This window comes from Lissotriton helveticus, chromosome 7 (assembly GCF_964261635.1).
Source record: "Lissotriton helveticus chromosome 7, aLisHel1.1, whole genome shotgun sequence".
NCBI lineage: Eukaryota > Metazoa > Chordata > Amphibia > Caudata > Salamandridae > Lissotriton > Lissotriton helveticus.
The window spans coordinates 478,841,436-478,854,087 of NC_136068.1; the positions used below are offsets into that span (position 1 = coordinate 478,841,436).

The 12,652-nt window shown below is 40.4% G+C and overlaps 1 protein-coding gene across 1 annotated transcript in view; it reads right to left on the reverse strand.

Moving 5' to 3' along the window:
* Nucleotides 1-1,377: 1,377 nt before the first annotated feature.
* Nucleotides 1,378-12,652, reverse strand: part of B2M (beta-2-microglobulin) — a 69,173-nt gene continuing 57,898 nt past the window's right edge. Inside the window, exon 4 of the mRNA XM_078652453.1 lies at nucleotides 1,378-1,985. The gene's annotated coding sequence lies outside the window, so the exon portion shown is untranslated. The remainder of the gene's footprint in view (nucleotides 1,986-12,652) is intronic.

The following is a 12,652-nucleotide window of genomic DNA, read 5'->3' on the forward strand; positions in this document are numbered from 1 at the left end:
GGTGCCTTTTCCAAGAGCTGCACCCTTTATTCTTGATCTATTGCACTCGCGATCCCACTACCTGCGGGCACCAGAACGTAGGGCTCATTCTTTGTTCTGTTTTCCTTCAAACAGGTATCTCCATGCAGGCTCCTCCACCCTGTGCACAGATGCACGTTTGATTTCAAACTGTGTAAGCTTTATTTATACAGCCATCATTAACAGTGGTGTCAGTTTGCTTTTCTTCTGTGCTCTGCTGACATGCTGTTGTGGGCTCCTTGTAGTCTCTTCGTCAGGAAATAAAACCTTTGTATATATTCACTTGCTGTTTGGATTTACACTTTATCAACAGGTGGTACTTCGCTCCATGGCCACTTAACTCTGTGCTTGCTCAGCTTTCAGCACTTCACAGCAAGGTTGACCAAAGGGTCTATTGTTCAAAGATGTTCAGAAGCCTGCTCTCTGCAACTTAACTAGCCCCTATGCACCCACCTTTTTGATGAATACAAGTAAAAAGACAAGGTCAGTCATCAAAAGTGCTTCACATCTGAAATCTCCTATTCTTTTGCATCTCTCGAAGGCTTACAGACAAGCTGATAAGTCCAGTCATCGATTTAAATTGTTGTATTACTCCTCATTCATAAGGCCCCAGCCCACTGTCAGAATCATTGGTTGATCTCATAAGTAATATCAACAATGTTGTTCTTTAAATCTAGTCAGTGATGTCATGAGTGATGTCATGCTATGTTATATCTGTGTACCAAACTGTTACTTTTAAAACAAATTTAGAGAGCTGTAAGAGACAGAACATGGGTAGGCTGTGTAAGCCAACATGGAAAGAAGATGCTGCACTTATGCAGACATCTTTGTTTGAAATTATTTTTAGCTCCTTTAAAAATACATTATGATGCAAATAACTAAAAACCCATACCTCGCCTCACATTTCTAACCTGTTGGTGTCACACCTGCATTAACATCTCAATGCTAATTTACTTCAGCCTGCATATTTTAATAGTATGATGTATTTGCTTTTCTAATACTTCAAAACCTTATATTTGTTCTTGATTAAGTTTACAACACACAGCGTGCACTAAACTGCTCTGGTATATTGCCAGAAACACGTGCGTTCAAGTTTCCAATGCCTTTGTAACACCCCTGCCACCTACCTCACAAGAAACCACAATATTGGATCGGACCTCACTGGAAACATATGCATTGTCTTGATTTACAAAACAAGGTACAAAAAACATTGCTAGTTTAATAATACAAGTCCAACTAGGCCAACTCCTTTAGATGGATATACCTATAAGCGACACAAACACAAACATGTTTTGAAAACAAATATTATTTTTATATAAATTACAAGTTTAAGTTTAACACACAGGAAAAACACCCAAATAAATTGTCTTTTTTTATTTTGGAGAGATGTTTATATGTTAAGCAAATGATTTGTATTTTGCAAAATAAGAGTGAATCACAAAAAAAAGAATTTAACATTTGAAAAGTCAAATCTCAGTCTCCCAAAAGAAGCTGTGACGATATAGTAATATAGAATAAGCAATATGCAAGTGCTAATTAACAATTCCAATATCAATGAAGTGCAGCAAAATAAAACAGCATTTCAATGCCAATCACGAATCTTGATCTAGAAAGTGGGGGAGGGAGACAGTTTAGAGATGAGTGCAGGTTGGTGAGGCCCTCACAGTCTTTCACAGACCCCTTAACTCAGAAAACAGAAAATCACACATTACAAGAACATTTTTTGATTTGGGCTTGAGGTAAAGGGTGTGCCTGAACTGCTAATGCTGCGACAAAGCCTGAATTCTTCAGGGCAGCTGTTACTTTTCTTTCTGCTACAACTTTGACAGTTGACCAAAAATGAGCCATGGGTACTTGTTAGAAAGTGGCTCAGACAACACTCCAGAGATGACACCAGGGTAGAGGTTAACAGCAAGGCCACCTCAGTCCATCAAGCAGAATAAATTGCAGATAATCTGAAGTTGCGCCTAAAAAACAAGGAAGAAACAAATTAATCAAAGTTGTGATGCTAAATTATGCATTTTTGTACATTGTAGCTTTCGACAATTGCTCGGCCAATTTAATCTTTAAGTTACAAAAAAAAAAAAAAAAAAAAGAATCGCCATTCCCAAAGTAGGGACTTCAGTGTGGAAGGTGGGGTGGAGCAGACATTGCTCCAATGTCATGAGTGAATGACAGCGATGTGATTTAGATGATCTGTGTGTGGTCCTTGTGTGGGCGAAGGGATATGTGTATGACCAAACCCATGCAAACATGGCATACGTCAAGGTTGTCTAAAAGAACAACAGGACTAATATCTTCCACCTTGTCTGTGTGAGGGTTTATTCGTCATAGGGTAGTGTTAAGAAGCTGAGCTGTTCTTCTCTGGACTTTTGATTTCTGGTTTAGCATTAGATTTGCAAGGCTGCTGCAGTGCCTGTCCAGTTCTCTATAGGTCTCAAGTCCCTGCCAGTTTTCATTGACTCTGCCCTCTGACACTTAGTTCTCTGGCTACCTCCTCCGCAGTGTGCAAGGTTACAGCAGGTTGTCTCCTTGCTTTCTGAAAAAGGCCAGTTTAAATAAACCACAGCGGCCGAAATGAGTGGGCCATTCCAAGTGCCGGAAATAAAAGGAAAACAAAGACTATCAACATTAAGGGCACCTGTAGCATTACCTAATATAATTGTGATGTTAATACAAAATAAAATCACATAATAATAATACTGATATGAAAAAAGTATATATAAAGAGGAATGCATAGCATGAAACCTTTTATATATAAAACAAAGAATGTACACTTATTATGTGGAAAATGTGGAACAAAACCTGTTTCCCATAATGGCATTCCATTTGTAAATAATCACAACAAACTCAGTGGGTTGGTAAACAAAACAGTTTTTTATTATTATATATTTGTCGTGCTTTTATGAAACTAAAATGCAGTATTCTAGTGAAATTTGATGTGAATACCTTCTAGCAATATTGGTGCTTATATTTTTGGGTACTGTAGGAAAGAGATTGAATGTGAAATCTGAGCTAACCATACATATGTACTTATTACTTTTAATAATTTAAACTTTAATCTACATTTAAATCTAGAAGAGTGATGTGAAGCACTACCTCAAAGGATTATGTTGCTTACCCTTTAAGCATCTGTTCTTGGCATGTAGTGCTGTAGATTTACATGCTGTGCATAAGTCTGCCATCTAGTGTTGGGCTTGGATGTTTACAAGATGTTTTTCTTCGAAGACATAGTTCGGGTCAAAAGGTTGACTCCTGTTGGTGAGACTGCATATGGGGATCGACTCCATTGTTAGATTGTTTTGCCGCAGGTAGGTGAGAAGGGAGTTGTAGTATTAGTAATGTGATGTCCATGCAAGTAATGTGAATTCATGTAAATGAACTGTGACCTACACAGGCTTCCAGGGAGAGACGAGGGTGCATGTGAATCTACAGCACTACATGGCAAGTACAGATGCTTACAGGCGAAGTAACATAATTCGTTCGAGGCATTTGTGCTGTAGATACACATGCTGTGCATCGACTTTAGAGGGGAAACAACTGTTACAACGCATGCTTTTATCCCGTATGCCATTACAACGAAATGACTTGCTGTAGGGGTGTAAGGTGTTGGATTTAGCTTCAACACCTTCCCTACTGTTGCGCAGATTGGAGCTGGAATAGTAAATTATACTATTCCAAACTCCAGTGCATCCAGACAGCAAGTTGTTGTAGAAACTTGCGTTGTAATGGCATGTGGGGTAAAAACATACATTGGAATGTCATACAACCATTGTAGAGTAGTCACTCTCATGAAGAGGTGTTAGCCTGTGGGGGTGCAGTGGTTTAAAAGAGTCTGTAGTACTGCTTGGCCAACATTGGCTTGTTGATGTGCTAGTACATCCACACAATAATGTATTTGTGAAGGTGTGTGGACCATTACTGCCTTGCAAATGTCAGCAAGGGAAATATTGCCGAAAATGCCATTGAAGCCCCCATTGTACGAGTTGAGTGAGCTTTAGGCGTAACAGGTGAAAGTCTTTTAGCTTTAGCATAACAAGTTTGGCTACATTTTACTATCCATCTTGAAATTCCACTTTTTGAAATAGCATTTCCAGTGTGGAGAGGTGAATGAGAAAGCAATCAATAATTGCTTGGTCTTTCTAAAAGTTTTTTATTCTGTTAATGTAGTACATTAAAGCTTTTTTCACATCCAATGTATGTAAAGCTCTTTCTGCAAGAGTTGGGTTGTGGAAAGAAGAAAGGTAACTAAATTCACTGATTAATGTGAAAAGGGGGAATTACTTTAGGGAGACATTTGGATTTATTCGAATAACTATTTTGTCCCTACGTAGCTGGAAGAATAGTTCTTCTAAGGTTAATGCCTGGAGCCCACTAACACGTTTGAGTAAAGGGATAGCTACTACAAAAGCGACTTTCTAAGACGAATATTGGATTTGGCATGAATGTAGAGGCTAAAATTGAGGCCCCATGAGCCTTGTAAGTATAATATTAAGATTCCATGCTGGTGCAGGCGGAACCCTAGGTGGAATGACTCTTTTAAGTCCTTCTATAAATGCCTTAATAAAAAGGTATTCTGAACAGAGACAAATGTTGGCTATTTTGTAAGTAGGCTGCAATGGCAGCTACGTATAAGCATATTGAAGTATAGGCTAGACCTGAAGTTTGAAGATACAATAAATACAAAATAATTGTTTGTATTTGTACATGTGATGAATGGGTTAAACTTTGATGCTGACAGTATAGAACACACTGTTTTCAATTTGGCAGCATAGCATTGTCTGGTCATAGGTCTACAAACTTGTTTAAGAATATCCATACGGGGGGCGTGGCTTGAACGCCGGCCAAGATGGCGCGTAGCTCCGGACACAACCTCGGCGCAACTTCCCTCTTTTCAGCGCTGAAGGGGTTTAGCGGAAACCTAATCATGGATACGCCGACCGGAACGTGAGGTGCGCTACACGCTTTCTCCGTTGCACGGTTTTTCAGCGTTTTTCGAGCACTGTCATAGACTTCCCGATCCCGGCGATTGAAGCCGCCATTTTGTGCGCCGGCCACTTTTTCCTCACGGCGGCCGGCGATGCTGTTCCTGTCATGCCGTATTTATTGCCTGCATTTGGAATACTAACCTAATTGTGAGGTGAGCCCTCTTGCTAACCTGATGTGGATTAAGGACATTTTGCCTCTTTTTGCGCATAAAAGACCTTGAACTTATGCTCCCGCCGCCATTTTGTGACCTGTCTGAAGGCCTTATTGATTAGTGCAGTTAGCTGTTTTTCAACATCTTTGCTGAACTTTCTTCACTGCTTACTGCCTAGGCTGCATTCTTTCATTATTGCGCAGGAAGGTTCATGTGTCTTCTTCTTACATGTTATGGCTCACTCAGCTTGTTTTTCCGGCTCTGCAGTTGCCCTCTTATGATTACCTCATGACTTGGCAAATATCTCATATTACCTCAGACTTTCATGGAGTAACCTACTCATTATCTTTTCTATTACTTAATACCTGCACCTTGCTATCTCTATAAGTTGCCTGCGCTCCCGCCTCGCTCCTTTTGACTCACTACTTCCACTGCTTCTTTGGTGTTAATGGGGAAACTTCGCAATTTGAAACTCAATTCCGCATCTAAAGTGCCGGTTGGTTCAGACTCTGACTCGCCTATTCCAGACATGGAAGAGCCTCGACCATCAAAATCCGACTCTGTGCATGGAGCCATTCCTAAGGCTTCCACTGGAAAAAAAACGACATCCTCTTTGGTATCTTCCAAACGTTTGAAAAAGGACCCTCCTTCTCCTGGGAGTACTTCTTCTTCTTCTTCTTCTATGGATCTCATCTTGGAGGAGCTGCGAGCACTCAAGCCATTCATGGAAGCCACCACCAAAAACATGCAAGCTATGCAGGAGAAGTGGTCTTCTCTGGATGCGCGTGTCCATACCTTGGAACAATCCACAGAATCCTTGCAGACTTCTTATTCACGCATCCCGTCCATGGAAGCGGAAATACTACTACTTAAACGACAGACGGAGGAGTTGGAAAACAGAAATCGCAGGAACAATTTACGCTTGTACAGCCTTCCGGAACTTTCAGAAGGGTCAAACCCTACCTCTTTCTTCCAGTCCTTTCTTGCCAAGATCTTGGACACTCCAGCCTTGTCTTCCATCAACATTCAACGAGCACATCGCCTTGGTCCTAAGGTTGCTACCAAGCCTAGGGGTGTCATCATGCTTTTTCTCCAATATACTGACCTTCTACAGGTCCTTTCAGCCGCCAAGCTCAAGAAGCAGATCATTTGGGAAGGGCACCGTCTCTACATTTCACAGGATGTCTCCAGGGCTACTGCGGAGCGCAGGAAGAAGTTTTTAGCCATGAGACCACAGCTCAGAGCCCTTAATGCTAGATATGGTCTTCTGCATCCTTACCTCTTCAAGGTTACGTACAAAGACAGAACAATCACATACGAAGACCCTGAGGCCCTGCAAGCTTTTCTTCACAGTCAGGGCCCTGACGTCATGGATATGTCCAAACCCGGTTGACTGGTTCTGTTTGCTATTGTTTTGATCTTATTATAAGAATGGTTCTGGTTTCCTTCTTGATGGTCTGATGCGGTTTTGATGCATTTCTTGTTGTCATTATGTTTGCCTACCTTTTTTGTGCTCCTACTGTTTCTATCCTTCTCTCACATTGTTTATTGTACTCCATGCATATATCCTAATGTTTCTTTTTCTTCACCAGGTACTCCCCTTCTCCCCGTCACCCTGTTGTACCTCACTATTCCTCGTGCTGCCCTTTTGATGTCATAGCAATTGAGGTTGGTGTTCGCTCTGGATGTTGTCGCCGTCGTCTCCTGCCACCACCATCCCCTATCTTTGTCTTGGTTTTTTCATTTTCGTAAGTACGTTTCTCAGTCGTTCATTTTGGACGTGTACTGTCTTTTTGTTTGCTAGTGTTGCTGTTCTCTTTTCTACTTCTCTTATCATGTACTCTTCTTCTCAACTTCTCTTTTCCTTGTCTTCTCTTTTTCTTTCCTTTCTTCTTCTATGCCTTTCTATTCGCTTTTCTGGATTTAACATTGTTCTTATTCTTGAATCTTTTATCTTATCATTGCCCTATTATCTTTTTCTCACTTTCTCTTCAGTGTACTTTTTATGCATTGCTAAGCATGTTGCTATTAGCTGTTTTTCTAAATTGTTTCGTTCCGTGTAACGACATGGAACGTTAAGGGATTAAATAATCCCATTAAAAGACAGAGGGTTCTCTCACATTTAGCTAGACTTAAGACTGATGTTGCCCTCCTTCAAGAGTCCCATCTTGCTGAGTCGGAGGCTTTGAAACTTAAACGATGTTGGGTGGGTCATGCTCTTTGTTCTCCTACGACTTCAAGGAAGAATGGTGTTGTACTGTTAATACATAAAAAGTTAAATGTTTCATCGATTACTCATGAATGTGATGTTAATGGCCGTTGGCTCATTGTTAATTTATTCATTGATAATATTCCTCTCACCCTTTTTAATGTGTACGCTCCTACTGGAATTGATAGATCATTTTGGCCTGCCATTTCTTCCAAGTTGTCTTCCCTTTCTGGAGATTACATACTTCTCGCTGGAGATTGTAATCAGATTGTTGATCCCTTCCTTGACCGACATTCAAAAGTTACTTTTGTTCCCTCTAGAATGAACACGCAGTTTGTGAACTCCTTCCAGAATAATGCATTGGTAGATATTTGGAGACTTTGCAACCCTGATGTTAGAGAATATAGTTTTTTCTCCCCTCCTCATCAATCCCAATCCCGAATTGACCATATCTTTCTCAGTAAACCCTTATCCCAACACGCTATTCGTTCTGAAATCGGTTCCATTTTACTCTCTGACCATGCCCCAGTTTTTGTAGATCTTGATCTACTCCCTTTCTCTCCTTATACGGGCAGATGGCGATTTAATAATGCTCTACTTTTGGAACCCACCTTTTGTACCGAATTCACTGCTTTTGCCAAGGAATTTTTTCTTTTAAATCAAACCCCTGACTCCCCTTTTGTTATGGTTTGGGATTCGTTCAAAGCAGCCTCTAGGGGTTTTATTATTAACTTTGTATCTCGAAGGAAGAAACTACGAGAGGCCAAGTCGGAGAAAATTTTGGCTGACATTAAAGTTTTAGAACGTGCTTATTACGCTTCTAAATCTGACTCCTCCCTTAAGGCTCTTATTGACGCCAAAATCTCTTTTAATAAATTCACAACAGAAGCAGCTTCTAATATTCTGCTAAAATGTAATTCCAGATATTATGGGAGTAAGAATAAAATGGGCAAGCTTTTGGCCAACTACTTAAAGATCCGTAAAGAACGTACAAAAATTAAATCTATTAAAACTTCTTCCGGTGAATCCACATTTAAGGATAAAGAGATTCTCGCTGAATTTGCCAAATTTTATGATACACTTTACACTCCAGAACAGGTTCCAACATCTGACGATCTTCTTTCCTACTTCCAATCCCTTCCATCTCCCTCGGTTTCACATGTTGACTTTCGCACTTTGGAACGAGACATCTCGCTTTCTGAAATATCCCATGCTGTATCTAAACTTAATCATGGCAAATCTCCAGGCCCTGATGGTTTCACAATCGAATTTTACAGTCACTTTGCTTCTCTTCTTCTTCCTAAACTCCTACTTTTATTTCAGTCTTTCTCTAACGCTGGTGCTTCTAGTGCCTCTTTTCAACAAGCTTTAATTTGCTTAATTCCAAAGGAAGATAAAGACCATTCCTTATGTAAAAACTATAGACCAATATCCTTGGTTAACACAGATTATAAGATTCTAGCGAAGCTCTTAGCATTACGTATGGACCCTCTTTTACCAGATATCATTGGCCCAGAACAATCTGGTTTCGTCAAAGGACGTCTCTCCTCTGATAACTCCCGGGTTTTTCTTAACATTCTTAGCAAATCCTCTTCCCTCACTCTTCCTTTCGCAGCTATCTCCCTAGACACGGAGAAGGCTTTTGATAGGATTGGGTGGGACTTCATGTTTCAGGCTTTGCGTTGGATTGGTATTCCTCCTAATTTTATTTCTATTATTTCTTTACTTTATTCTAATCCTCAAGCTTCTATTTCTGTTAATGGAATGTCCTCTGATTATTTTTCTTTACATAGAGGGGTTCGACAAGGTTGTCCCTTATCTCCTTTACTTTTCGTTTTAGCCTTGGAACCCTTCCTTACTAAAATTCGGCTCGATTACACTATTTCTGGCTTTCCTTTTGGTTCCCAACAAGTCAAATTGTCGGTTTACGCCGATGATATTCTTTTTTATTGCTACAACCCTATTACTTCTATCCCTTCTTTTCTTCAACAGGTCTCTTCCTTTTCTGCAGTCTCCGGATATCGTCTGAACGCTGACAAGTGTGAAATTTTACCTCTGAACCCTCTTTGTCAAAAACATCTCTTTTCTTCCACAGGGTTTTCATGGCAAACATCCAAAATCAAATACTTGGGAATATGGTTTGCTCCTTTATTGTCTGACACTCTTAAACTGAACTTTGACTACATTCATAAGAAAATGGAAACGGCCATCACTCGTTGGCATCCACTCTTTTTGTCCTGGTGGGGTCGTCTCAATTCTATAAAGATGATGCTATCCCCTTTGCTTCTTTATACTATTTCTATGCTTCCTCTGTACATTCCTCTTTCTTTCTTTAAGAAAATTGACTCTTTATTACTAAAATTCCTATCCTCGAATAGCCATTGCCTCTCTGCGTAAAGACAAGGCTCAATCTGGAGTCCGTTTTCCTGATTTCAAGCAATACCACCGCGCTTTTTCAATAAAGCAAACGACTCGCTGGCTTTCATCTGAACTACCTTATTATTCCCCTATATGGTTAAGTATGGAATCCTTTTTCATCTCTCCTTTTACATTCCGTGAATTCTTGTCCTTTACGTCTTCGTTATCTCGCCTTCGTTCGCCCATTCTTTCACATTCTTGAACTCTCCTTTCTCCCTATTTAGCTTCATCTTACCCATCCCTTCTCTCCATTCACGAACAGCCGATTTGGAATAATTCTCTTTTCAAAATTCGCAATCGTACTATTTTTTGGAAAACTTGGCACTCCCGAGGAATTTCTTGGATTTCTCAACTACTTTCTCAAGCTACACCTCTTTCCTTCCAGGATCTTCAATCCCTTTTTTCCTTGCCTGCTTCTGCCCAGGTACAATACAATACCCTTTATTCAGTCTTGATTTCCTATCTTCAATCTCTTCCATCTTCCAATGATGTTCCTATAGATCACAGACCCACTTCCCTTTTATTGGAAACCTCTCCTTCTGCTTCCGCTCTTTATAATTCTTTTCGTTTTTCCACTGATCGATTGAAGTCTTGTGTTGAACTTGCGTGGGAGTTGGATTTTTCTCAGAATTGGCCTATACTTTTTTGGGATAAACTTTGGACTAAACTTCATAAGACCTCTAGAGCTGCTAACACTACCCAAACTCTATTTTTCATTTATCACAGAACTCTATTTACACCACTTGCTTTGTCCCGTTTTTCATCAGACACTCCCTCAATTTGTTGGTCTTGTCCTAGCCCTTCCGCTGACCTTAAACATATGTTATTTGAATGCCCGCCTACTTCCCAATTCTGGCAGTTAGTCTGGGGGCAAATACAGAAGATTTTCCATTTTCAGGTTCCCTTTTCCCCCTCACTAGTTTTTCTTGGCTCCCTTTCATCAGAACTTCCTCAATCCCCCAATCACTACCCTTTACTTGACCTTTGTATTGCTATAGCCTTTCACATTATCACCTCTAACTGGAAACAGGCTGCAAATATTTCATATCAGTCTTGGTGGAATGCAGTCTATTTTAACCATCGACTAGATACCAATGATGTATCTCCCATTTCCCTAGCTATCAAACTTGACCTGATTTGGCTCCCCTTGGTTACGTACCTCTCTTCACCTGCTCCTCTTCATTCCTCTCCTGCTCCTGATACAGTTGAAGTTCGCAAACCTCCATGATTACCTTTTTCTTCTCCTTAATTAATTAATATAATTATGGTATTTGTTTACACTGTGTTTTTTCTTAGTGTTTTTATATTCTCATGCTGTGTTCATAATTCCTCATGCTAGTAATGCTTACGTTTTATGAAATTGTTATTATATTATTTATTTCTGCCATCCACTTATTGTAACTCTTCTCCTTCATCCCCTTTCCTCCTCCCCCCCTATTTTTTTCTTTTAATAAATCAAACTTTAAAAAAAAAGAATATCCATACATTGCTGTGATAAACCTAAGTGCCAAAGTTTATGACTTCAAGAGCAATATTGCATGGTTCATCTCCCTGTAATTGGGGTGTCTTATTGTACCAAGGTTCTGTGTGAGAAGGTCTGGGTTGAGGAGAACCTTCTCATGTGGGATTAAGGAGAGTTCCAATAGTGTGGTAAACCATGGTTGACAAGCCCATGTTGGGGCTATGAGAACTATGGTGAGGGAGGTCTCCCTGAGGTTTCTAACCACTAATGGAAGTAGTTGGAGAGGTGTAAAAGTGTCAGCAAATATCCCTGACAAGTTCATCCATACAGCATTGCCCTTGGATAGGAGGTGCGGGAATCTGGATGTGAAGTTTGGGCATTTTGCGTTCTCTGGGGTTGCAAACCGAACTATTTTGGAAACCCCAATTTTTAAAAGTAAGGTAGGAAAACTTTGCGGTGAAGTTAAGTTCCCACTCATGGACTTGTTGCTGCGGCCTGCTGAGCAGTTCTGCAACTTAATTGCTTGTCCCTGGTACATGTTCTGCCAGAATATGACAGTTGTGATGTATCGCTAAGTGCCAAATTATTTGGGCTAAGCGGGATAATTGCAGAGAGTGCACCACCTCAACCCCAGTTTTTGTAGATAATACATTGTTGTTATATTGTCCGATCACCGATCAGATTAGGACAACTTTGTGCATTAAGTGAGGCAGGAATGCATTCATTGCTAGGTAAAAAGTACTGAAAACTCTAGGTAACTGATTTAGAGACTTGGAGACTCCTGTGTTTGGAGTCCCACACCCCCTGAATTGAAACATTCTGCAGGTGAGCTCCCCAACCCGTCAGGGAAACATCCACTGTGAGAATAGCTTGGGAAACTGGATCTAGAATCGGCCATTGTTTGGATAGGTTTTGTGGATTCTACCACTGCAGAGAGTGATATGCGCAGCGGTTTACCAATACTGGACCGTGTAGTTGACTCTGTGACCGTGTCCATTTAGGTGAAAGACAGTCTTGCATCGATCTCATATGTAACTGGGCACGTGGAACTATTGATATGCAGGAGGCCATCATGCCTAAAAGTTGCATGACATTTTTGGCTGTGACTTGGGTCCCGGGTTAAAGGTTTTGGATCAGTTTCACAATGTTTTGTGTTCTGTCTGCATTTGGGTATTCTATTCCCAAGTGAGCGTTGTTTATAGCTCCTACATATGGCTGTATTGGAGCTGGTTGAAGGTGCGATTTTTGCAGATTGATGGTAAACCTTAGTTGATGAAATAGGGTGAGCGTTTATTGTGTATGCTGTTTGCAAAGTTGGGAGCTGTTTGCTTTTATGAGTCAATCATCCAAATAAGGATACATATGTACATTTTGCATGCGCAGATGTGCTGCCACTACTACTAGG